Source organism: Ovis canadensis, chromosome 2 (genome assembly GCF_042477335.2).
Source record: "Ovis canadensis isolate MfBH-ARS-UI-01 breed Bighorn chromosome 2, ARS-UI_OviCan_v2, whole genome shotgun sequence".
In the NCBI taxonomy this organism is placed as follows: Eukaryota; Metazoa; Chordata; class Mammalia; order Artiodactyla; family Bovidae; genus Ovis; species Ovis canadensis.
The window spans coordinates 71333362-71361100 of record NC_091246.1 but is presented as its reverse complement, the minus strand read 5'-3'; the positions used below and the strand labels follow the sequence as shown (position 1 = coordinate 71361100).

Here is a 27739-nt window from a genome sequence, read left to right as displayed (position 1 = left end):
TCTGGAAATTTCTTCAGGAAAAAAGTCAACAAAAGGGAAATAGACTCACAAGAAAGATTTTTGCTAACCATACATTTGTAAAGCTGTTTGTCTTAAATGATTTTAGTAGACTTTAAGAAAGTTGGAAAGCTGGTAAAATAAGAATATTGGCTTCCTTAATTCACAAATGTGGTAACTGAATAATCCTTGCAAATCTAATTCCAGACACTTCGCTGACTGTTGAGAACGTTGGTGGTCACAGATAGTCAACCCAGGTTGAAGCAGTCTGAATCCTTGTTTCTCCATTTTTTCCCCCTCCATTTGCATCCTTAGGCAATTTATACCATTAACATTGCCATAACTCATCACAAAATTTTGAAATGAAATACAAATAACCATTAACCTGTGAGCATGATTGGAAAAGAGCCATCGAGAATGGTTACTCCGTGGCATGGCATGGCAAGGGTCATTCGCCACAGTAGGCTCTTCTTTTCCTTTTAAGATATCCAATAGGTTAAAAACAATTCTGATGGATAACTGTTGCATAAAGACACTCCGCACTAAGTATCTAGTCTTTTCTTTCTTCTGATGCTCTGTTGGCAGCCTCTCTGGTCTGTGAGAATTTTGGCAGTGTTCCTTCTCTTAGTTCATCCTCTCCTGTTTCTGTTTCTTCAAGATCTGATGCTCCCTGGATCTCTCCACCTTCTCCCATCGATTTTTATCATTTCATTCCTATCCTTGAAGACTCCTTATATCCCAGCTTAATTATGATCAAGTGGAAGTGAGCTGTCCATACCCATCTTTGTTCCTCGTTCAGAAATGACTAGATAATATATTATATATATTATTGAAAAGGAAGAAGGACATAAAGGAATGTATATGTCAATTTACAGGTCTTGTTCACTGTATTTGGTTTTTAAGACGACATGAGTTTCCTGAGTATAGAAGAAATACTAGGAAATTTGGCAGAATAACACTAATAAAGGAAAATATAATCACCCATAACCCTACCATGCAGGAAAACCACTGTTAATACTTTGCTGTATTTCTTTCCTGTCTTCTTAATCTATATGTTAATTATATATATATATACCTGCATCTAATTTCTCTATAAAAAGTTGCATTATAATAGCTTATACTTACACTATGTACTGGATCTATGCCAAGCATTTTATGCACATAATTTCACTTAATCTTCATTACAATCCTATGAAGTATGACCCATTGTTCTCATGTTAAATGAGGAAATAAGGCTCAGAGAATGAAATTACTTGACCAAAGTAAGTAAGAATGAAAATGTAGGCAGAGAGGAACCCATGATATTAATGATATATTATTCTGGCTACTGTTCTACTTCATTAGATTTCATTATTTTAATTAAATTTATTAGCAATTAGAGGATTAATTTTTTTTAAAGCTAGGTTATCTTTGAGAAAAATAATTTAATGTGTATTAATAATGGTTCAAACACATAAATTTTAATTTCTCAACAGTACCTTTTTTGCTTTCTATAAAATGGATCAGGGAATTATAACCCATATAAAATGCCATAGACTGAACTCCATTCTAGTCCTTTTCCTCATTTCTCATTCCTTCTTTAACCGTCTAAGTGAGCTGATGAATTTTCAGGTGGAAAGGGAAGAGGAGAAATCTCATTAACCCATGAAGGAGTCATGCTCAACTTCTCTTTCCACTCACTCCTATTGCCCTGTAAAAGTGGCCATTACACACTCATGAATATCAAATCCATTGTTTTCTATCTCATTTCTGTCTCCTAATATTTCCCCAACGGTATTAACTATGACGTGACCAGAAGTCAAAGTTCTCAGCCAATTTGGCAACATCTGACACAACTATTTCCTTTATAATAGAAAGTAGATTCAAGGTGTATAAATATTTTATTGTTTGTTCTGAATGTTATATTTTATCAGTATATAAAGTGTATTTCTTTCTGTTAGTGACTCATGTCTTCTAAAATAATATTCTTCTGGACTATAATTAGAAGGTCTACCTTATGTCCATCTAAAAATATTTATGTTGGAAAATGTTACCTGAAATCATTATCACATTTATAATCTGCTTTTCTGTATAATGGTTTAGTGACTTACACATTTTAGAGGGCTGCATAATTCTTGATTCTTTAGATATATTTACATTGTTTGTGAACATGTAAACTATATCTGTTTTCTAAATGGGCTTTGGGGAGCACGTCTGCAGAATTTCTTCAAACTGTTGCCATTTAATTCCTGTATTTCTTGTGAGAGGTCACCACTGCTACTTATTACTAAGAAAGCAGAATAAATAGGCATTCTTAAAGGATATTCTTACAGTATATGATTTGAAATGCTAAATAACAAGATTAATTTAGAATAATAAGACTTTATTATACAACAGACATAAGAATAAGATTATTCATTTTAGCCCTTTCATTAATGGAAGAAGAAACTATGTTTGTGGCTTGCCCAAGGTCAACAGCTGAGAATGAAGTCTCCTGTCTTGGAAGAACCAAATCTTGTTAATATTGTAAAGCAGGAAGGTATTTATTGTCTCCACCATTCCCCAAAGGATTTTCAATCTAGAAAGACTCTGAAAAATTGAACACTTTCCTAATATATAGTCTCTGAGATGCTGTTTCTCCCAACTCTCCAACTTGCTCACCCAATGGTTATGCAAGACCATCCAATGGTCAACTTTTGAATTACTTTTAGATTTACAGAAAAATTATAAGAATAGAGAATTCCTGTATGTCCCTGTCTTAGCATACCCCAATGTTAGCATCTTACATGTATAATTATAATTATACTGTATAATTATCATGATCAGGAAATTAACAGCAGGATAGTATCATGAACTAAAGACTGCATTTGGACTTCACATTGAAGTGTCCAGCTAATGTCTTTATGATCTTGTGCTTGTTCCCAAGATCCAATTTAAGATTCCACACCTTTATTTCTCCCTGGTCTCCTACAGTCTGCAATAGTTCCTCAGTCTTTCCTTGTCTTTTATGACCTTGACACCTCCAAAGAGTATAGATCATTTTGTGGCATGACACTTGATTCAGGCCTGTCTGGAATCTTATGACTAGACTGATGTCCCCATCAAGAATACCACAGAAATGGTTCCTCATCTCTCTCAGTACATCAGATTGCACCATACATTCAATATCACAACAACTGCGATGTTGATTGATGATTGATCATCACCAATCAAGATCAAGGTGATGTTGATCTTGATTGCCTGGCCAAGAGAGTCACTATTAGACTTTTCCATTTTAAAGTTACTCTCCCAATAGCTAAGGATGGAACAGTTTGAGCAATAAATTAATGATAGTGTTAGATTGTAACCCATAATATAACTATCCGTGGGTACATAGTGATATATTAAATAAATAACTGGTAAAATAGATGCATTCAAGTCTTGTTATTCATAGTAGTTATGCCCTATAAAATCCCTGAACTGTTGCTCCCTGGGGAAATACAGGGTTAGTTTCCTGTAGTTCTCTGGTCAAAACCTTTTTATCAATTGGTCAATACATAATCTGTTTTTATTTGTGTTTCTGCTTAAAAATACCATATTTAATGTATTTTGTTGATTCATTAACAGTAAGTTCATAGACAATAGCACTATGTTGTTGTTCAGTTGCTAAGTCGTTTCCAACTCTTTGTGACCCCATGAATACTAAAGCACTCCAGGCTTCCCTGTTCTTCACTATCTCTGGAGTTTACTTAGACTCAATGTCCATTGAGTCGCTGATGCCATCCAACCATCTCATCTTCTGTTGCCCCCTTCTTCTCCTGCCTTCAATCTTTCCCAGCACCAGGTTCTTTTCCAATGAGTCTGCTCTTCACGTCAGGTGCCCAAAGTATTGGAGCTTGAGCCTCAGCTTCAGCATCAGTCCTTCCAATGAATATTCAGGGTTGATCTCCTTTAGGATTAACTGGTTTGATCTCCTTGCTGTCCAAGAGACTCTCAAGAGTCTTCTCCAGCACCACAGTTTGAGAGCATCAATTCTTTGGTGCTCAGCCTTCTTTATGGTCCAACTTTCACATCTGCACATGACTACTGGTAAAACCATAATGTTGGCAAATTGATGTCTCTGCTTTTTAATATGCTGTCTAGGTTTGTCATAGTTTTTTTTTTTTTTCCAAGAAGCAAGCATCTTTTAATTTTGTGGCTTCAGTCACTGGGCACAGTGTTTCTGGAGCCCAAGAAAGTAAACTGTGTCACTGTTTCCACCTCTTCCCCATCTTATTGCCATGAAATGATCAGACTGGATGCCATCAACTTTGTTTTTTGAAAGTTGAGTTTTAAGCCAGTTTTTTCACTCTCCTCCTTCAATCTCATCAAGAGGCTGTTTAGTTCCTCTTCACTTTCTGCCATTAAGGTGGTGTCATTTGCATATTGTATTTTCATATCTGGATAATTAGCTAGTGTTCAGTCAAGGCTGTTAATTTATATATAATTGGAGTCAAGTCAAAGAAGCTTCCACTTCAAGGGAGGGGTGCTAAGGACACTTGAGGAGCATTGCCTGTGGGAAGTCACCCCAGGTAGTGATAAGCACTGATTTTTGGTTATCACTATAGACTCTGATGCTGGGAGGGATTGGGGGCAGGAGGAGAAGGGGACGACCGAGGATGAGATGGCTGGATGGCATCATGGACTCGATGGATGTGAGTCTGAGTAAACTCCGGGAGATGGTGATGAGCAGGGTGGCCTGGCGTGCTGCGATTCATGGGGTCGCAAAGAGTTGGACACGACTGAGTAACTGAACTGAATGCCCTATTTGGATAGACTAGAAATGTCTATTTCACACTGTAGAACTGATTATGTACACAGTTGTCTCCTGAACAGAGTATCTCCTGAGTACAGCAGCTGCCTCCTCCATCTTCATGTCCTTGGTGACAGGCACAGTGACTCACACCCAGTAGGTGCTTGAGAAGCCTTAATTGGAAATGGGATGGCATGGGATAGGACAGGGTGGCATCTAGGTTAAATGCTCTGGGTCTGGTGGGCAACCATGATTCATATTTTCTCACAGACAAGTTTTTGTTCTTGCTGTATTTCCGGATGTTAATGTTTATCTCCTACCCATTGTGAAAACAAGCATGCTCTTTGTTGTATTTAAACATACATGGATGTGAAGACAGGTTTTTTTTGTTTTTTGTTTTTTGTTTTTTTTTTTTTTTTGGTAAAGTGTTTCATTCCCTTCAACCAAAATTCCCTTGAAAAGTTGGTTCAAAGGAATTTTCTTATCCCACAATCTTATTTCAGGTGTGACCTTTCTATTTTATTCATATACTTCAGTTCAGTTCAGTCGCTCAGTCGTGTCCGACTCTTTGCGACCCCATGAATCACAGCACCCCAGGCCTCCCTGTCCATCACCATCTCCCGGAGTTCACTCAGACTCACGTCCATCGAGTCAGTGAGGCCATCCAGCCATCTCATCCTCGGTCGTCCCCTTCTCCTCCTGCCCCCAATCCCTCCCAGCATCAGGGTCTTTTCCAATGAGTCAAGTCTTTGCATGAGGTGGCCAAAGTACTGGAGTTTCAGCTTTAGCATCATTCCTTCCAAAGAACACCCAGGACTGATCTCCTTTAGAATGGACTGGTTGGATCTCCTTGCAGTCCAAGGGACTCTCAGGAGTCTTCTCCAACACCACAGTTCAAAAGCATCAATTCTTCAGCGCCCAGCTTTCTTCAACTGTATCCTAATAACAGTGGTACTGTTGTCTCTAGAGGCAGAACAGAGGCAATATTAGTTAGAAATTTTATGAAGCAGCTTATCTGAAAAAGATTTTAGTGTCATGGTTTGTTTTGAGCACTGGGGTGGCTTCACGTTGCACCAAATGTATTAGTCAGGGTAGCTAACGAAAACAACAAAGAGCTCCCAAATTCCTGTGACCTAATATAACACATATTTTTCTTCCCCATGAACTGTCCACAGCACTGTTGCTGATTGGGCAGTTTTCCTCCAGGTAATATTTCAGGGAGCCTGGCTACTTGTAGCTAGTGGCTCCACCTATACAAGTTCTCAAAATCCTCTCCTCTCAGTCAGTTTGTTTTATGGACCAAGTTGAGTAATGGTCCTACCTTCTGACCACATTTTCTTGAATGTAAAGCAATCATATTTCTACTCCTAGGTGCAAGGCATGCTGGGAAATCTCCAACTTTATGTGACCTGGAGGAAAAAAAGAGAAATTTTTTAGTGAACAATTAGCCAGTCCATCTCATCAACTCACCCTGGAGTCTCTCCTCTGAATTCTCATATCATTTGTTTTCTTATTCTTTTCAAGATTCTTTCTTCACTGTACTCATTAACTATTAATAAACCCATTAATACCATAAAGGGTTTGTATACCATGCCTGTTTCTAGGGGTTATAAAGGAAAATGAGAGGCAGAACCCACTCTGGAAATCAATCTAGTTTAATCTTATTTAGTATTTGGAAGTCATGAACTACTCATATTTAATTCTATCATATAAACAGGAAATAATATAATTGCATGACTAGCTTGTCCACAAAATACTTTAAGCACATTAAGCTACTCAGTCTCCAAATTTTGATCCAAATGTTTATTTCCTATCCATTCATTTGTTCATATTTTTTCTTTTTGTAGTTTTATTAGAAACAAGAAAAGGCAGATATCCAACACTTAAGGACAATGTAAAAGCAAAAATACTTTAAATTCTCTCTCTAAATTTAATTATCCTTGAAAATTTGGAAATGGTTATTCAGTCTTATTAGAGAATTAGAGTTTTGAGAACCACCAGTCTAATCTCCAATTAACTGTGGACATGGCATTTCTCTTCTGCTAATGTGTAAGCAGTTTGAATTTAGGGACCTTGTTGAACAACACTGTTGAATGTAAATTCATACAGTCACTATGAAAAACAGTATGGAGGTTCCTTAGAAACTAAAAATAGAACTGCTGTATCACCCAGCAATGCCATTCATGGATATATATCAGGGAAAAAAAAGATAGCACTAATTCAAAAAGATACATGTACCCCAATGTTTATAGCAGCATTACTTACAATACCCAGGATATGAAAGCAACCCATGTGTCCATCAACAGATGAATGGATAAAGAAGATGTGGTGTGTGTATATACATAAAATGGAAACTTCCATTTGCAGCAACTTCTGGGTTTAAATTCAAAGTCAACATTATAATCATAATGTAGATTATTTTCCATGAACCAAATAGTTATACTTGGGTCAATAGTTTAAACACTTCTTTGTGGAGCCTGGTGAGCTGCAGTCCATGGGGTCGCTAAGAGTTGGACATGACTGAGTGACTTCACTTTCACTTTTCACTTTCATGCATTAGAGAAGGAAATGGCAACCCACTCCAGTGTTCTTGCCTGGAGAATCCCAGGGATGGGGGAGCCTAATGGGCTGCCATCTATGGGGTCTCACAGAGTCAGACATGACTGAAATGACTTAGCAGCAGCGGCAGCAGCAGTGATATAAGTGCAATTCCAGCATCTACATATCCTAGTTTCACAGTTTACTGACTATAGTTCTTCCAAGTTGTTTTTCTTATTGTGAAACAGGCATGGTGGATGCTACTCTCCACTCCATAGCATTAATGGAGGAATAACGGAGTCAGTATGTATGAAATAACTGGTATTTTGGTAAAGCTCCATAGCTGTTAGCTCTCATGACAATAAAAACAGTAGATGGTAGTCTCTTTTTATCAATAGGCTTTAAATAAGTGATTCTTAGCCAGGAGTGATTTCCCCACCCGGTTCCCCAGGGGGCATTTGGGTTGTCCCCACTGGTGGATGTGGTGGTGGAGGGGATGTTACTGAGTTGAAGCCAGGGATGCTGTTCAACAGCCTACATTGCAGAGGAAAGTCTTCTGCAACAAAGAATTATCCTGCCCCAAACGTCAGTAGTGCTGAGGTTGAGGAGCCCTGCTCTAAAGAAATATATGAGCTGTACTGTCATAGATGGAGTGGGAACTGGCCATCACACTTGCACAATAAGGAAGGAAGCTCCCTGATCATCAATTTACATATCTGGAAAAGAGGTTGCTTGTACCCTGTTCACTTGGATTTGTGGAGATTAAATGAAAGACTGTGTTTAATGCTTTAGTAAACTAAGCTATACAGGTATAGGTTTTCCTCAACCTTTAAAATTTTTTAAAGAATTATTTCCCCACTGAGGTGCCTTTGCAGACACTTTTTTCCTTAACTGCTTTCTCCCACCATGAAATTTTAATGCTACAGGTGTGCTGTATATCTGTTTATGTAGTTAAAGAGGGTCAGGGTTGGGAGGGCCACAAACCACTGTGATATCTAAGCTGATTTTTTGCCACATGAGTCAGTTTTCATCCTCTTGGGATAATATCATCATTGAGAAGGCATGTTCTAAATAAAAGAGGAATGAATTCTAAAATTAAAAAATGTTTTTATGATGTTTTCATTACTTATTAAACTAAAAGTAGCTTAATATCACTTGCTGTCCATTTTGGATTGTACTGAGATAGCAATAGAAAACTCAAAAACAGACAGCTTTCCTGTAGTGCTTTGAAGTGGTCGCCTTCAATACAGCGGGTTCAGGTTGGATCCCTAGTTGGGGAATTAAGATCCCACATGCCTTAGGGCCACAAGAAACAAAACATAAAACAGAAACAATATTGTAACAAATTCAATAAAGCCTTTAAACACAGTCCACATCAAAAAAGATCTTTTAAAAAAGGAACTCAAAAACAACACCGAGAAGTGAAAGTGAAAGTCGCTCACTCGTGTCCGACTCTTTGTGATCCATGGAATTCTCCAGGCCAGAATTCTGGAGTGGGTAGCCCTTCCCTTCTCCTGGGGATCTTCCCAACCCAGGGATTGAACCCAGGTCTCCTGCATTACAGACAGATTTTTTACCAGCTGAGCCATAAGGGAAGTCCTGATAGCCTGTATAAGGCTCAAATATCTATAGCCCTTTAAAGGGACAGCAATGCTCATGCAAATGAATGGAGGTTTAGTGAAGTCTGAAAAGGCAAAAATAAAATCTAATAGAGGACAATAATTCAAGAAACTGAAGAGAAGATGAAAGCTTTCCAGAGAGACAGCTAATTTGAATTTAAGCTTCTCATGAAAACATAAAAGAAAGGTTTGAGAGGCAATAGGAGGGAAGGGAAAATTGGGCTGGAAAAGGAAGCCAAAGGAAATAATATTAACATTTCTTTTCATAGGTGAAAGTTACTACATTAACTAGGTAGCTTTTTTTCCTTTTTGTTTGAAAAAGAAAGACTGAGCACAACTCAACCTGCAAAGAGACAGCCACGTTACGCATGGAGAAATTGGAAGCTCATGGCCTATGGGTTAGCTGTCTGGTCACCAGACATTGGTCTGGAAGGAATCTTTATGTGGCCTGGACCACTTTTCTCTTCCCTTTGGTCCTCATTCCTATTTGGACTGCCTTCTCAGTGCTTCATTTTCTACCTTCTTACTCTTCCTTTTAATTCCTACTTCCCTCTGCTGCCATTGTTAGGGAGGTAAGAGCCTCACTTTATAGGTAAAGCTCCTCAGGGTGTGTGGCCCCCTGAGGTCACAGAGCTGGTATGATGAGACATGGGTCTTCCAGCTCAGAATCTGATGTGCTGTCTATACTTGTGGTCCGGGCCTGTCTAGCAACTTGACTTCCAGGCTGTAGATCTTCAATTAACACTTTTTTCTTCTACTGGTACATACATAGATAGATACATTTATCCCTTGGAGATAGATGAATGTTGGTAAATAGAAGTGCCAAAGTTATCTGCATTAATAAATTTTTTATTTTATCCTGCTTAGTAGCATCTGACAACAACTGGAAATGGAACTTTAACTCTTTTTTTTTGTCTGCAAATGTTTTGCTTTTGTCCAAGATGAGCACTAAATGCTGATTCCACAGAATGAAATCCTGCATGTGGGTTCCATATAGTACACTGAGCTTTTAGATATGTGGTATAGATTAGTGACCATGTATGGAGACCAGGGTATTCATAGGCAGTGTGGGGTGTTAGACTCCCTGAAGGTGGAATTAGCTGCACTTAGTTTTGCGTCCATGAGCCTAGCCTGCCTCTGGTATGTGATGGGTGCTTAGCACATATTTATTGAAGTGAAGGAGCTATTGTTTCCCTCTTTCTCCACATGGGGTGTCTGCCAAATTCACAACAGTTCTTCGTTCTCTGGGAACTCAGAATTGGCATTGGCTATTTGTTCCCTGAATTCTTATACCCACCCACATCCAGTCATAGTTAACTGACCATGGTTGATCACCCGACTCTATCAGGGCCAAGTTCCCCTCCTTGAAATTTGGAATTGGGACACTGAGGGGCTAAGGGTCAGTCTCTGTGGCTAAACCCAGAATATAAAAATATAAGAACTGTAATAGAGCTATCTTATAGACTGAATGTTGGAGAAAGCTGGACTTTCAAAGTAAGAAGCTGAAGCCAGCATCTAGAAAGGAGCAAACAGAATATTGAGTAAAGTTTCCAAGGGATTCCAGCCCATTCTGGAATGGACAGTCTTGGTTGCACTTCTGCATTTGATCTGTGAGGCACCCTCATGTGTTCATAAACCATTCTCTTTTGTATTTGAGTTGATTCAAGGTTGGCTTCCATGTAACTAAGAGTCTTCTACCACTATATTAAAATTCAAATTTATCATTTCAGTGAAGGAAGTTTTACTGAACATAAAAATATTTAAGGGGGAGAGACCAAACTTAGTTTAAGAATTATAACATAAATCAAATGGAAATTACATTTTTATTAAAAATAGATTTGGGGGGCTTGGTAGAATAACGCTGAAGGGCTCTGTACATTGTTAGTTTTGAAGTAAGAGGAATTTTCCATTCAAGATGAAGTGAGAACATGCAGAAAGAAAAATAATAAGTGTCTAAAGACCATAGACAATAGTCAAGGATTAAGTTAAGGACCAGATAGTTAAAATGGGATATGTGAGAAACCTGATGCTTTCTGAACATCAACCCTCATATTCAACCCATCCCCCAACATCCTGTCGCTTTTCCCACCCAAAAACCTCTCGAGTCTGTCTCCATCCATCATTTCCTGTGAAGACTCCTGTGGTGACCTTCTGTAAGTAGACTGCTGACCACCAGTGTTTTGCCACACTGGGACTAGAGTCATCTTCTAAAAATGCCCAGTTGATCATATTACTCCTTCCACCTTAAAGTGATTTCCTTTTGCTCTTCCCCGTAAAGCCGTATAGGGAGGAGCTCCTGGAGAAGGCAGTGGCAACCCACTCTAGTATTCTTGCCTAGAAAATCTCAAGGACAGACGAGCCTGGTGGGCTACAGTCCATGGGGTTGCAAAGAGTCACATGACTAAGCAAGACACAGCTTGAAGCTGTGTAACATGTAGCTGCCGTGTGCCCATCTGCCTCATCTGTGCCCACCTGCCACCCTGTCTATGCTCCCGCCTGGACATCCTTTCAGCTCCTTGGGGTGCCAGGCTTCCTCCACCATGGGACTTGTGCACAGTTGTTCCCTTTCTTGGAACATTCTTTTCCGCCACCTTTACCCAGCTTTCCTTGGTTTCTCTGACTAGATCAATTATTCCCAGTGGAGCACTGTGTGTCTACTTTCTTCCTTTTGTCATAGTAGCTATTTAACTTTTTTTAAACTTTTTTTTCATTATTTGGTCATCTCTCTATTCTACTAGACTGTAAGCTTCACAAGGGCAGGAAGTCTCTGCTTTAGCCTATTGTTTTAGTCCTAGCCATTAATATTAATACATAGGATGACCAATAGGAGACTAAGAAACATTTGTAGAAGGAATAATATGTAGAAAGGTAAAAGAAATAAAAAACAAGAAAAAAAAAAAAAGGAAAACACCCAAAACAAAACAGCCTCCAATTTTCCAACCCTTTTTCAAAGATTCAGTTCAGTCCCTCAGTCATGTCTGTCTCTTAGGGACCCTATGACCAGGTTTCCCTGTCCATCAACAACTCCTGGAGCTTGCTCACACTCATGTGCATTGAGTCGGTGAGGCCATCCAACCATCTCATCCTCTGTCATCCCTTTCTCCTCCAGCCTTCAATCTTTCCCAGCATCAGGGTCTTTTCAAATGAGTCAGCTATTTGCACCAGGTGGCCAAAGTATTGGAGTTTCAGCTTCAGCGTCAGTCTTTCCAGTGAATATTCAGGACTGATTTCCATTAGGTTTGACTGGTTTGATCTCCTTGCAGTCCAAGGGACTCTCAGGGGTCTTCTCTAACACCACAGTTAAAAGCATCAATTCTTTGGCACCCAGCTTTCTTTATAATCCAACTCTCAAATCCATGCGTGACTACTGGAAAAACCATAGCTTTGACTAGATGGTCCTTTGTCGACAAAGTAATGTATCTGCCTTTTAATATGCTGTCTAGGTTGGTCATAGCTTTTCTTCCAAGGAGCAAGCATATTTTAATTTCATGGCTGCAGTCACCATCTGCAGTGATTTTGGAGCCCAAGAAAATAAAATCTGTTACTATTTCCATTGTTTTCCTGTCTATTTGCCATGAAGTGATGGGATTGGATGCCATGATCTTTGTTTCTTGAATGTTGAGTTTTGAGCCAGCTTTTTGACTCTCCTCTTCCACTTTCATCAAGAGGCTCTTTAGTTCCTCTTTGGTTCCTGCCATAAGGGTGGTGTCATCTGCATGTCTGAGGCTATTGATATTTCTCCTGGCAATCTTGATTCAAGTTTGTGGTTCATCCAGTCTGGCATTTCACATGATATACTCTGTATATAAGTTAAATAAGCAGGGTGACAACATACAACCTTGACGTATACAGCCTTTCTCAATTTGGAACTAGTTTGTTGTTCCATGTCTGGTTCTAACTGTTGCTTCTTGACCTGCATACAGATATCTCAGGAGGCAGGTAAGGTGATCTGGTATTCCCATCTCTTTAAGAGTTTTCCACAGTTTGTTGCGATCTGCACAGTCAAAGGCTTTAGCGTAGTCAATGAAGCAGAAGTAGATGTTTTTCTGGAATTCTCTTGCTTGTTTTATAATCAAACGAATGTTGGCAACTTGATCCCTTATTCCTGTGCCTTTTCTAAATCCACCTTGAACATCTGGAAGTTCTTGGTTCACATCCTGTATAAAATTTAGTTGTTTTAATTTCAAAGTTTCTCTTCAGTACTAGGCTACTCATGAACAGTATTAATAATAACACTAAAATCCTTTTTACAAGTAGGTGTGTGTTTATCAGTAGCTAAAATATAATTAATGTTAGTAGGATGCTTAGGATATCTCACAAAGGCCTGTTGACTCTAGAAAGTACTGTCTCTAAAACAGTAGTTCAAATTTTTAAAATTATTGTTTTGATTATACCATAAGTTTCATGTATATGATTTTGACTTCTGTATACACTACAGTGTCCTCACTGCCAAAAGTTTAGGTTTCATTTGTCATCATGCTATTGACCCCCTTTACCCATTTGCCCTCCCACTAACTCTCTTCCCTGCTGGTAGCCACTACTGTGTTCTCTGTATCTATATGTTTGTTTAGTTATTTATATTTTGAATATCCACAAAATCACAAAGTTTTTGTCTTTTTCCATCAGGCTTGTTTCACTTGGCATAATGCCCTCAAGTTCCATCCATGTGTAACAAATGGCAAGATTTCACCTTTTTTATGACTAAGTTGTTTTCCATTGTGTGCAAAACACATCTTCTTTATCTTTTAATCTGTCAGTGGTCACTTAGGTGGTTTCCGTGTTGTGGCTATTCTAATAATGCTGGGTGAACATAGCGGTGGGTATTTTATTTGTTTGATTAGTGTTTTCATATTCTTTGGATGAATACCTGGAAGTGAAGTAGCTGTATTATATGGTAGATGCCATATAGCCACTTGAAACAACCCAATTACAAAATGAGCAAAGGAACGGAAAAGACATTTTTTTCCAAAGAAGAAATTAAGATAGCCAACGAACACATGAAAACTGTTCAACATCACTACATATTAGAGAAATGCAAATCAGAACCACAAAGAGCTATCACTTCATGCCTGTTAGAGTGGATATTATCAAAATGTCCAGAAATAACAACGGTTGGAGAGAATGTAGAGAAGGGGTGACTCTCACACACCGTTGTTTGGAATGTAAATTGGTATAGCCACTGTGGAAATTTTTTTGAGATGCCTCAAAAAATTAATAACAAAACTAAAACAGTAGTTTCAAACCTTGAAATATACCAAGACCCTGTAGCCCTTGAGAGAGACTTAGGGATATGGAAGGAAAAAGGACTCCAATTACTAGCAACTTCCAGAACTTTGTATAAGATGCTCTGACAGGTATGTCCTGAGGTCTGCCATTCTAATAGTGAGCATGGGACTGGGAAGATGGGAATGGAAGGGAGCCTTGGGGACCATTTAGGGGAACAAGAGCCTCACAAGCCAGCTGATAGGACTGCCTAGCATAAGTCCCTTTCCTTTCTTCTGTGTATGTTCCCTTTGAAAGTGTATGCATTTAAGTAGAAGATACAGCTTACTCCACTGGAAGAAGGCGTTTTTGCATCTAGACTATGGAAGTAGTGTAGAATTTCTGCATAAACATTCCACCCTAAGAGAAAGAAGAGGAGATCCAAAGGTAGAAAGATTAGAATGAGCAGGGAAGTGAAGTCAGCTTTATGCGGATGATGTTAGACACTGCTGGAGAGAAGGGTGAAAGGCACTCAGGGAATGAAAAGAGAGAAAACACAGGCTGACTGACTAAGGATGAGGGACATGAACTTTGTGCTAGTTTAATGACCAGATTTTCTGACAAATATTCCCAGAGTCCATAGCTCAGTAGAAGAGCCAATTACTTTAGCTAAACTTTTCTAGGAAATATGTTTTATTTTAGGAAAGATAATCTGGTTGCAAAGTTAAGGAAAACCTGAAATCCCGAAGTTATCAAATTATATAAGCAATTACATGGCAGTAAGTTGTTTTCACGAAATGAGGTAGTACACAGTGCTCCGAGAAAAGCTTTTTAAATTAAAATTCCAACAAAGAGGATTGCCTGAATTTAAGTCCCAGCATACTTTCCAAGGTGGCTCGGTGGTGAAGAATCCAGCTGCCAAAACAGGAGATTCAGGAGACACAGGTTTGATCCCTGGGTCAGGAGAAGGAAATGGCAAATCAGTCCAGTATTCTTGCCTGGGAAATCCCATGGACAGAGGAGCCTGAAGGTCTACAGTCCATGAGGTCAGAGTCAGACATGACTTAGCAACTAAACAGCAAAAAAAAAAAGCAAAAAACTTTCCAAAGAGTTTTACAGACACCATCCATGCTGTATGAAACACAGGAATTCTGATGAGAACACATTTTTTTCAAGAATTCCTTGCCCCCTTTTCTTTCACTTGGAAGGTAGCCTTTTATTCGTATCTGTTGGATGTAACCAGTGAACCAAACACTTGAAACCAATTTGCTAGTTTGAGAAGAAGTTATTGATTCTCACAACTTGTATATACTTGGGGAATTTCATTGTTTAACTTTACATGTGGATAATTCTAGCCTTATGCTACTTTAAGTCAGGCAGACTGGGTAAAGAATGTAGATTCTCTTTCTTCAGTGGAGTTTTCAGGGGTGTTGAAAAATGTTTAACAGATCTGAGTACTGTGTTGAGTTTAAAATACTGTATGTGCTTCTCAGAAAATGTCTGGTTAGGTGAGAGAGGTTTTGTTTTTTTTTTTTTTTTTAACATGTGCTTTTATTTTGGGGATAGTTGGGAGGATATTGGGAGAGAAATTGCCTGTGCATTTTTGCCCAGTGCCAAGAAGACAGTAGAAGTGATTGATAATACACCAAATTAAATAAATGTATTTCAGGATCTTGTTTAAGTGATCAGTGCTTGAGCTGTTGGCAATTTACTGCTTTCAGGATTGCAAAACCCAATCAATGTTTTATTCATATTGTATAGCATTATTGGTCATATGTATTAAATTTGTTTTTTTGGTCATATGGGCATGTGAGATCTTAGTTCCCTGACCAGTGATTGATTCAAACCTGCACCCCATGCAGAGTAAGCATGAGTTTTAACCACTGGACCACCAGGAAAGTCCCTTAAATTTGTGTTTTTGAAGTAAAAATCTTCCTCCGTTCCTGCTGGAAAGGAGGAACAGAAGGAGTACAGTATCAGCACACACAGACTCCCCGGATGATCTTAGGCTTGTTTTTCACTAATAAAAGTTTGGTTGAATATCAATAGTTAATGTTCAGCTCTGAGTGGGTGAAAAAACTCAGCATATTTGAGGTCAACACCTCTTCTGGGTGTTGTTGAGGAGTAGATGTAAGGTGGTGAAGCCACAAGCTGATGAATGTTTCCCTTCAGATCCTGGAAGTGTGTGTCCACCCTGCTGCAACCGCTGCTCCCCTCCACTTTTTCCCTAGAAGGATTTTTATGGGTCCAGAGAAGGTTCATTCTAGCAGAGATTCTGCCATTTTGAACCATATCAAGCAGCCTTTGTAACAGGAATGATTTATTGTTCCCAGCTGTCATTCATAAGGTGACCATTATAAGCAAGTCTGCTGATAAATCCATGGCCATAAGGGAGGATTTTAATTTATGACAAGGAAAATCTGTTTCTGCTTTGTGGGAAGAGGCATATCTGACTTTATCTGTGTGGGTTTATGGTGGAAAAAGGCCCTGTGGGTATTTATTGACTTGAACTGAGGGGTTTCTCTAATATGTAGTTAGGTTTCAGAAGTAGAACTTCCTAGGTCCTTACTTAGGGTGAGTAGTTGGTGAAGGAAAGCATCAAGTTGATATTTTTCTCAGACATCTGCATTTTTTGACTGATTTAACTGACAAGTTGTTTCTCTTTCAGGCCCCATGATTGATACAGAGGACTGTCATATGAACCAGAGAGGGTAATTGAAACCAAAGAAAGGACTCCAGTGTGTAGCCAAAGGCATGCCACCAGGGGTGAGAAGGAGCAGATGTCTTCACAAACAGGGCATGAGACCAACTGTGTGTGGTCAGGTGGGACCATGAGAAATATTTAATTCTCTGTGGTGATGACCTGCACAGAAAACTCACAAAGTATATTGCCCTAACTCAAGGATCTTGTGTCAGAATTTTTCAAAGACTGTATGGCAGGCGTACCAGCCATACAACTCACATAAACAAATGGTTCTATTTCAAAACTATTATACACTTTGGTGATGAGCAGTTTGGGAATCCATCTACTGAATTTCTTGAGAAAACCTCCAGAGAGTTACAAGTAACTCTAAGGTGTGAGATGCATCATTTTTAGGGATTGGGCTTCCCTTGGGATTCCATCTGCAGCCTGGTCTAGATCAGGTCACCTGGAACTTAAATTCTTCAGAGACACAAGAACAGGGAGGAGTTATGATTATGAAGGAGGATGCAGAGTGCACTGTGCCCTTTGCTGAAGGGATGAACCAGCTTTAAAGGGTGGTGAGAACACTGGCAGGGTGATATTTTTAACATAGGAACCGACTTACCCCTCTGCACCCTTCTGGCGGCTCCTGTTGCCTTAACCTTTCCCATCAACCTTATTCGAGCATCTTTATTGTATCAGAGAGAAAAGGAGATTCACCAAAGAACTGGGAGGAAAAAAGCTTTTGATTTTCAAAAGTCAAGACTCTAATGGCACTTGGCCTAGAAAGTATAAGATAATTTGGACCACAGCATCTTGCTTCAGAGAGAACATGCAGTCTTCCAGGTGTGCTGGTAGGAGGTGAGGAGAGGGCTAGATTTAGTGGAGGGGGAAGAGCTCTTAGATGTCGGTGGGAGGTGAGGAGGAGGAAAGTGGGTGGGAGAGGAGATGGGAGCAGAGAAGGGTCTTAGAAGCTGCTGGCCCCTCTCTCTTCCAAAAAAAAGGCTTTGACCCTGCTCCTCAGAGGGAAAGGTGGTAAGTACAGAAGCCCCAGATAGCTTGGGTTGTCATGACTTTCTAAGGAGACTGCAAAACCCCAGGAGAGAAATGGCTAAGCAGTGTCTAACTTGCAGAGAGCCTGAGGCTGCCTCAAGGAGTGGAGTGCACACTGCACACAGCTGTTACATGGAGTCCTCTGCGCTCAAAAGTGCCCCCAAAGTATAACAAAGGACTCACAGCCTTCTGTTGGCATCGAAACTGGGGACATTCTTGGAGGGACTGAGCCCTTACCTTGTGGGATCTGACTCTACCTCCAGGAGATAGTGTCAGAATTGAATCCGTTGTAGGACACCCCAGTGGTATCAGAGGACTGGCTGGTGTCAGGGGAAAAAACCCATGTGTTTGGGGTTGAAAGTGTTGTGAGTAAAAATAGTTCAGACCTTTTGACATCTTTCTTGTTTTCCAAGACACAATTCACATTTAATCTGTTCCCAGGCATCTTTCCCAGACTTCTCAGTTATTATTTTATCTATCTTTATGTTCTTATAGCACTTCCCCTATTCATTACCCCTCTTTATCAAAGTCAGCCTTGTATTGTGGGTTAAGTTAGGGTCAGCTGCTGGCTATGAACCCCAGAATTGTTCTGTCTTCTGTCCTAATAGCACCTCCCATGAATTCAGCATCCTAGACTGGCAGGTGTTTTGGTGCCTGGTACATAGTAAAGCCTCAATACTTATTTGTTAAGCTAAACTGAGTTTAAGATTCTAGAACAAATAGTGAAACATGAAACAGATCCTTGAAGGAAGATTTCATTGGTTGTGTCTTTGATTCCCTTACTCTCTTCTTTTTCCCCAATACTTGATTTCAGATTTTTTTCTTCTAACATACAAAACATTTTAAAGAATCGTTTGGAGTATACCCATTTAACACAACCTATTTTCTATAATATGTGTTCCATTATATGTATATATCTATATGGGTTTACGTAGTATTACTTTTGTATCTATCTATCTAGCCATCCTTCCTTCCCTCCATCAATCTATGTTTTCCTCACTGCCTTTCACATACAAACGATGTGTGAGAGACCTTCAACTCTGGAATCAGATCTGAGATTCACTCCTGGATTTGGCCCTTATTGCCTGGCCCTATGGGTGGTGCTTACCCTGCATCTTCTCGCTGCTGTGTAGTCAACTAGGGGCCACTGAAACCTGTTTCACAGGTTGTGGTGAGGAGTAAATGAGATGATGTAGATAAAGGGCCAGGCACAGAGTATGTGTTCAGTACAAAGAAGTAAGAGAAAAAGTACAGTGTCAATATTTATTGCAGCCATCAGCACTGGCTTGCAATGATTTGTTTCTCTGTGTTCTTGCTTGTAGCCTCTGATATGGGCCCAAAAGGAAAAGAAATTCAGAGGAGACAGTGACTCTCAGACTCTTGTTAATGAGCAAGAGTTCCCTGGATCCAAGAGGTGAGTGAGAGGCAATCTGGGTTTTAGTGTGGAAACTGCATTCTGAGTTCTCTGGGCCAAAAAGGCCATGGAGTCAACTGTAGAATCACTGCTTACCTACTTTTATCCACACAAGATGGGGGATCTTCACACTTACCTAAAATTCAGTAGAACCTTTGCTAAAAATGGAGATGATTGGAAGAGAATGTCTCCCAATGGGACTCCCCTGAAGCCCTAAAAACCATTCCCTGGGCCCTTTGGTGCAGGGATTTGTGTATTTCCTGAATGTAGGCCCACACAAGTTCAGTCTTCCACTCTCAGAAGACAGACTGTCCTCAAATCAGGGAACCAGAATTATGCCCAGATCATCTTGCTCCTGAAATGGCCCTGGAAAGCTGTAGCTAGAGTGGAGGACAAGATCTCCTTCCCTGTGGCATCAGTCAGCACTGGAGATTGTTGCAAGACTGGAAAAAGGAAATCTCATCCTCTGTTTCCAGATGTGCTCCCACCATGCACTTCCCCAGTCATCACAAAGCCCTTCATACCCCTTAGTTTAAGCATGTTGAATATAGGTTGGTACAAATATTATGGTTCAAATGAATAAAACTAGCCTGCCCATATGAATTGGTTTTTACTGAACACTTAGAGTGAGAGCTCTTGGTTTCAAATTTGTGTTGGTGTTTGCTGAAAGAATTACCCTTGTATACATGAGAAAGTGAAAATGCCTAATGTCCTCTTCAAATTTCCAACCTAGATGATGCACCACATTACTCTGGAGCTCTGTTGAAAATACAAGTGCCTCCTTCCCCTCCCTCCACCCCCGAATTCCACTCCCAACCCCAAGAATCAGTGGTAGGTCTTGGGATACCCCACTGGAATCGACAGTCTAAAAATCTCTACAAAGTATTTCACTTCACAGCAAGACCTAAGAGCTATGTCTTTAAAGCTTTATAGTGCTGCTCAATAAAAACAGGGAGAGATGAAGTGTGTCTTCTTTTGAGATGCAAAATCTGGCCTGACCTTTTCATTTTTGCTTTGTGTTCTATCAGTTGATTGGCATATAATGGAAAACTAACTAAAATGAGAAGATGGGGAATACTTCCAAAGTAGATGAACTTGGGCATAAAATAGAAATAAGGACAACCCAGGAGAGTACTTGAAGAGACTCTCAGCTGCAGGAGCAAGAGCTGGCAGAGGTTATCATGGCCAATAATGAAAGCAGGTAGGGGATTAGTGGGCAAAGGGCATAACCTAGGAAAAAGTAGACAGGGAGGTGGAATTACTGTGTGTTATCCCAAGCCTCCATATGTCACATTTTAACATCCCAGGCATCTGTTGGCCGGGTTCCAGCTGGGATGGAGCTGTCATTGCCTACGCAGAGCAAATTTTGTTGTTATTCTTGGTGGCATAACTAGACAGCACTTCCTCATTGTTTCAGTCAGCAAATAACTTAAGGACTATTTGAACAAAGAATAAAATCCTAGTTGTTTTATTTATTTTTTTTTTAATTTAGAAATTTATTCTGTTTAATCCACAAGCTTTATATAGCTTTAGTAAAAAAAAAAAAAAAACAGAAACAAAAACAAAACAAAAACAGTGAAAACAAGACACTATTTCAAAGTCTGGGCCCTTCCAGCTTTCCAAATACAAGAGCTCTGAAAGTTGTATATACCGACTGGAACAAGACAAAATTATGAATGGAGCCATGACATTTCATGAAACAAAATTTTATGTAACTGAAGGATCCTTCCTGGGGCTAATTAATTGCCTTTACAAAAAAAGAGAAGAGAATGAAATTCCAGTGTTCCAAATCAACTTGTTACACGTCTATATAAACCCACAGTGTCCTGGCAAACAACATGCTTTCATTTTCTGTCTCATCTTAGAGCTCAAATCCTGATTCATTTCAGCAGAGACTCCACAGGCAACAGGAAAGATCGTGGCATTAAAATATTCATTTATACTTGTGTGGTAGTTCAACAGTGGTCTTATTTCTGGGCAAGCTTGCAAACCATCAAGGTTGAAAGCATCATAACTTAAATGGGTGCTAAGACTCAAATGAGAAAAAGGAAAAAGGAAAGAAAAAGTAGAAAGAAAAACCTCTGGGAATAGCCAGGGGTACTTAAAGGAACCATAAGAATGCCAACAATATTTAAACCCCCTTTTTTAAAAAGGGGATTTTTCTTTTTTGGCTTAAAATATTTCACTCTAAATGAATTTATGTCAGCTGTCAATGAAAGAATGTCACTAATACACTGTGGACACCTTTTGCAATGTAAATCCATGCCCTTTTTTTTACATGGTGAACTTCAACCTAGCAATTATTACAACAAATGTTATAGTCTAAAGCTCAAACACATTTTAGCAATTTTGAAATTGAATTGCGTACAAACCAAATAAAATTTACATCCTAACAAACATTTCCACCTAGGACTGTGGGGACACTTGAGCCTTCCGCATTGATCTCAGGGCCTTTTCACGCAGGTGCTTTTCTAAGTCATCAAGGTTATCTTCAGCCTCACTTTCAGTCTCCTTCTTAGGCTCTGGCTCTGCCTCTGGTTCTTCCTGTGCTGATGTGGTTGTGGGAGCAGCTACAGCTGCAGGGGTTACAGCAGCCGCAGCAGCGGCTGCTACAGCCTTCTCCTTCTTGTGTTTTTTGTGCTTCTTGTGCTTCTTATCCTTTTTGTGTTTCTTGTCCTTCTTTTTCTTCTTTTTCTTTCCACCTCCTTCTGGGTCTGAATTCCTTGCCGGTGATGGGCTTGGTGTTGGGCTTTTAGCCTTTTTAACCGGTACCGCTGGTGACCAGTTGGTGGAGGGTGACTGAGACTGGACAGGTGACAGAGGTGCTGGGGGCTTTTTAGCTGCTGGCTCAGGAGATCCCGAGACAGATCGGGAAGATGAGACCCTTCTTACCGACTGAGGGCTTGGTGAGGCAGCTTTTTTTATCTTTTTGGGTTCCGGAGTCCTGGAGACTCTCCTAATGGGCCTAGAACTTGGAGATGGGGACTGCCTTCTTTGGGGTGACGATGATGCTCCTCTTCGAACAGGTGGAGGACTTGAGGTCTGAGGAGCGCGAGGCCGTGGTGAGGGCGAATGCCGTTTGTTTGGCTGCGGTGACCGGGCCTCCCGGGCAGATCGGCTTGGGGAAGACCCTTTCCTATGCTTTGATGACAATGAAGGCGAACGTCTCTTGGTGACTGGGGGGCTTCTTTGTTTGGGAGGTGGTGAATGGGAGACCCGACGCTTTGGTGGTGGAGATGGTGATGCCCTTCGTTTAGGAGGGGGAGGGGGCGAAGCTGTTCTTCTCTTTGGAGGTGGAGAAGGAGAGTATCTCCTCTGTATTGGAGGAGAGTATCTTCTTGGGGAAGGTGAGCGACGACGTGGAGGAGGAGACGGAGTCCTTCGTCGTGGTGGTGGTGTGGGAGACCTGCGTCGACGAGGCGGAGGAGCAGGAGAAGGAGAACGTCGCCTTCTGGTGGGCGGTGGGGAGGGACTTCTCCTCCGTCTACCACTTTTAGTCATTGGCGATTGCCATCGCTTTCCCATCTGCATCCGAGGGGAAGCCTCCTTCTGGCGCTTTCGAGGTGATGGAGAGGCACTCCGGGAAGGGGAATGTCTCCGTCGCCTGCCTACCTCACCATTCTTCACATGGGACCTTTTGGGTCGTTCATCTTCTGAGGAAGAGGAGGAGCCAGAATCAGACGAAGACTGCTGGTTCTGTCGTCTATACTGGCGCCTCTGCTGCACAGAATCTGCTGCAGCCATTTTGCCACCTTTATCTTGCGATTTAGATAACTCTACTTTCCGAGGCTTCGGTGCTGGTGAAGGGGATTCTCTTTTCTCAGTACCTTTATGTTTTGTCACTTTACCTGAAGTTCTCCCTGGAGAGACAGAAACACGACTTTTCCTTGTACGGTTTGACTGCTGGGGTGTTGGGGAATGACGAGTTTTTGGCGGCGGAGTAGCTGGAGGTGATGGCCTATGCCTTCGCCTCGGAGGACTTGCTGAAGGAGATAACCTACGAGCTTTTCGAGGAGGGCTGGATGTCCTCTTCGGAGGCTTCTTTGGCGGGGACCGGGAACGAGACGAAGAAGATGATGAACTACTCCCAGACAAGGATGCCGACGAACGCCTTCTTCGTCTCACTGGAGATCTACTCCTTCTATGCCTTGGTGGAGGAGGCATTCGTCTCGGTGGGGTCCTTCTTCGAGGAGATGGCCGTCTTCTTGGGCTTGGCCGCCTTCTAGGTGAGTAAGATCTTGATCGAGATCTATGGCGCCTTCTTGGTCTAGTATGAGAAGGAGAGCGAGAACGTGTCCGGGATCTTGACTTTGAACGTGACGGAGATCTTGGTCGGGTCTTTTCCTTTTCCTTTTTGGAGTTTTTCTCTGGAGAAGGTTCTTTAGGCTCTAGTATTGGTTCAGTCTTGGGAACTTTCAGGATGTCACTAGTAGAAGTGGCCTCTTGTACTGAAGCTTCTTTTACTTTCACTGAGGGCTCTGGGAGCTCTGGAGTTTTTTCCTTCTTCTCTGGAGCAGGGGAAGGACTCCGGCTTTTGGTTCTGTGACGGGGAGACCGAGAATGACTGCGCTTTCTCTCTCTCCTGACAGGGGAAGATCGTCTTCTAGGGGAAGGAGATCTGGACTTGCGTCTTCTTGGGCTTCGAGACCACTCCCTTTTTTCTCTGCTGCTTTCTTTTTCTTCCTTATCCCTCTTATCCTTGTCTCCATCTTGCTGTTTCATAGATGCCAACTTTTCTTGTTCAGTCTGTCTCTGTTTTATTTCTTCCTTCTTCAGTTCTAGGAAAGCAGAAGGGATTCCAGCGATGTTTTCTTGTGCACTTAAGAGTAGGGGCCACAGTTCTCCCATAAATTCTCTAGCATTTTTTCCATTCAAAAACCCGGTCAGGTTGATTTGCATCATTTTCGAATCTGGATTCTTCACTTCCAGCTGGTTGAATATAAACTCAATCACAACATCATCTTCAAACCCAAGGATTTCCGTTACTCGTTTTGTTATCCAAGGCTTTATAACCTCCAAATTTACTTTGCTCATGTCCACCTTTTTTTCTAGGCATTCTGCGAATTTCAGCTGCTTCAGTAGCTTCTTCTGTTTGTTGCTGAAGCGATTATCCTGTTCTGCACTTGTTCCCTCAGGGTTTCCCTCCGGCCTCCCCCCAAGGACTTCCTCCTCGCGGGCCCACTAGGCCCCAGGGCCTGGCGGGACGCGAGGCTCGGGCCTGCAGGCCCCGTCAGGCAGGCCGGGAGGCGAGGTATCGCTCCCTGCCATTCCCGCCGCCATTTTCCGGCGACCCCCTAGTTGTTTTAAAACTTACTCTTGTTGTTTGCTGGTTAGGTCAAAAAAGCAGGAACATCAAAACCTTCAGATCAAGTGTTAGTTGCTTGGGAGAAAATTCCAGAGATAATAGTGGAATGCTTTTATAAGAAATACTGCATTCTCAATGTTCTTGCTTTTATAAGAAATACTGCATTCTCAATGTTCTTGATGACAAAGATACTAATATCACGTGAAAATGGGAACAAATTGACAATTTTGAGTTGACCTAGGGAAGTGGGAATTGAAATATGAAAAAATTTGGGGTATAGTTAATTGGTAGCATTTTTTTTCTCTCTCTAATGTTATATAATAGTGATGCATTTTATAATCAATGGTGTCTTTTCATCAGAACTTACTTTATTCAAATATAGTTGATTTACAATGTATTATTTTCTGCTGTACAGTGAAGTTACTTTTTATACATATATATATAAACATACACACATTCTTTTTCATATTCTTTTCATTATGGTTTATCATGTGATATTGAATATAGTTCCCAGTGCTATGCAGTAGAGCCTTGTGTTTATCCATCCCATATATAATAGTTTGCATCTGCTGATCTCAAACTCCCTCTTCATCCTTTCCTCACTTACCCTTACCTTTGGCAACCACAAGTCTCTTCTCTATGTCTGTGAGTCTGTTTTATAGATAAGTTTGTGTCCTATTTTAAGTTCTGCATATAAGTAATATCATATGGCATTTATCTTTCTAACTTACTTCACTTAGCGTCGTATCTCTAGGTCCATCCATGTTGTTGCAAATGGCATTATTTAATTATTTTTAAGGGGCTTCCCGTGGGACTCAGTGGTAAAAGAATCCATCTGCCTGATCCCTGGGTTAGGAAGATCCCCTGGAGCAGGAAATGGCAACTCACTCCAGTATTCTTGCCTGGGAAATCCCATGGACAGAGGAGCCTGGAGATCCCCAGTCCATAGGGTCACAAAGAGTCAGACATGACTGAGCATGCATGCATGCATTATTTTTTATGGCTGAATAGTATTCTGTTGTATATATGAACCACATCTTCTTTATCCATTCATCTCTTGATGTACATTTAGGTTGTTTCCAAGTCCTTGCTATTGTAAATAGTGCTGCTATGGACATAGGCATGTATGTATCTTTTTGAATTATATTAAATAGTTTTGTCTAGTTATATACTCAGGAGTGGGGTTTTTAGATCATAGGGCAACTCTGTTTTTAGTTTTTTGAGGAATCTCCATAGTGTTTTCCATAGTGGCTACTCCAATTTACATCCTCACCAATACCGTAGAAGGGTTCCCTTTTCTCTATACTCTCTCCAGTATTTATTATTTATAGATTTTTTTGGATGATGACCATTCTGACTGGTATGAGGTGATACCTCATTGTAGTTTTGACTTGCATTTCTCTATCAGTGATGTTGATCATCTCTATACGTGCATGTTGGTCATCTGTATGTCTTCTTTGGAGAAGTGTCTACTTAGGTCTTCAGCCCACTTTTTTGATTGGATTTATTTTTTTTGTCTGTTATTGAGTTGTGTGAGCTATTTGTGTATTTTCAAAATTAAACCACTCTGGTTGCATCATTTTCAAATATTTTCTCCCAGGCTGTAGGTTTTCTTTTCTTTTTATTTATGCTTTCCTTTGCTGTTCAAAGGCTTGTGCATTTGATTAATACCCATTTGCTTGTTTTTGCTTTTGTTTATTTTTGCCTTGAGACTGACATAAGAAAACATTGGTGTGATTTTTGTCAGAATGTCTTGCCTGTATTCTCTTCTAGGAGTTTTACAGCACCGTGTCTTATATTTGAGTCTTTAAGCCATTTTGAGTTTATCTTTGTGTATGATGTGCAGGTGTGTTCTAACTTCATTGATTTACATGTTGCTGTCCAACTTTCCCAACACCACTTGTTGAAGAGATTGTCTTTTTTCCATGGTATATTCTTACCTCCTTTGTTAAAGATTAATTGATCGTAGGAGTGTGGGTTTATTTCTGGCCTTTCTGTTCTGTTGATTCATAGGTCTGTTTTTGTGTCAATATCATGCTGTTTTGATTATTGCAGCTTTGTAGTATTGTCTGAAGTCTAAGAGAGTTAAGCCGCCTGTTTCTTTTTTCCCCCTCAGGAGTGGCAATTTGGGGGTCTTTTATGATTACATATACATTTTAGGGTTACTTGGTGTAGTTCTGTGAAAAATGTCATGGGTAGTTTGATAGGGATCACATTAAATCTGTAGATTGCCTTGGGTAGTATAGCCATTTTAACAATGTGAAATCTTCCAATCCAAGAGCACGGGATATCTTTCCATTTCTTTGCATCTTCTTGTTCCTTTATTAATGTTCTATAGTTCTCAGCATATAAGTCTTTCATCTCCTTTTCAGATTTTCCTAAATATTTTATTTTTTGAAATGCAATTTTAAAAGGTATCGTGTTTTTCACATTCCCTTTCTGATATTTCATTGTTAGTATAAAGAAATGCAGCCAATTTCTGTATGTTAATCTTGTATCCTACTACTTGCTGAATTCATTTATCGGTTCTAGTAGTTTTTGTGTGGAGTCTTTAGGTTTTTCTGTATATAGTACCATGTCATCTGCATATTGGAGAAAGAAATGGCAACCCACTCCAGTGTTCTTGCCTGGAGAATCCCAGGGATGGGGGAGCCTGATGGGCTGCCATCTATGGGGTCGCACAGAGTCGGACATGACTGAGGCGACTTAGCAGCAGCAGCAGCAGCATCTGCATATAATGACAATTTTACCTCTTCCCTTCCAATTTGGATACTTTTTTTTTGTTGATTGCTATTGCTAGGACTTCCAGTTCAGTTCAGTTCAGTCCCTCAGTCATGTCCATCTTTGTGACCCTATGAATTGCAGCACACCAGGCCTCCCTGTCCATCACCAACTCCCAGAGTTCACTCAGACTCACATCCATCGAGTCAGTGATGCCATCCAGCCATCTCATACTCTGTCGTTCCCTTCTCCTCCTGCCCCCAATCCCTGCCAGCATCAGAGTCTTTTCCAATGAATCAACTCTTCGCATGAGGTGGCCAAAGTATTGGAGTTTCAGCTTTAGCATCATTCCTTCCAAAGAAATCCCAGGGCTGATCTCCTTCAGAATGGACTGGTTGGATCTCCTTGAAGTCCAAAGGACTTCCAATACCATGTTTAATAGAAATTGTGAGCATGA

The 27739-nt window shown here is 40.5% G+C and overlaps 1 long non-coding RNA gene across 3 annotated transcripts in view; it reads left to right on the top strand.

Moving 5' to 3' along the window:
• The window catches only part of LOC138433573 (uncharacterized), a 315433-nt gene that overhangs the window by 198540 nt on the left and 89154 nt on the right, over positions 1–27739 (top strand). For all 3 annotated transcript variants that reach the window (XR_011254360.1, XR_011254362.1, XR_011254361.1), the window contains 2 exons: positions 16775–16929; positions 19165–19256. This is a non-coding gene — a long non-coding RNA (uncharacterized lncRNA). The remainder of the gene's footprint in view (positions 1–16774; positions 16930–19164; positions 19257–27739) is intronic.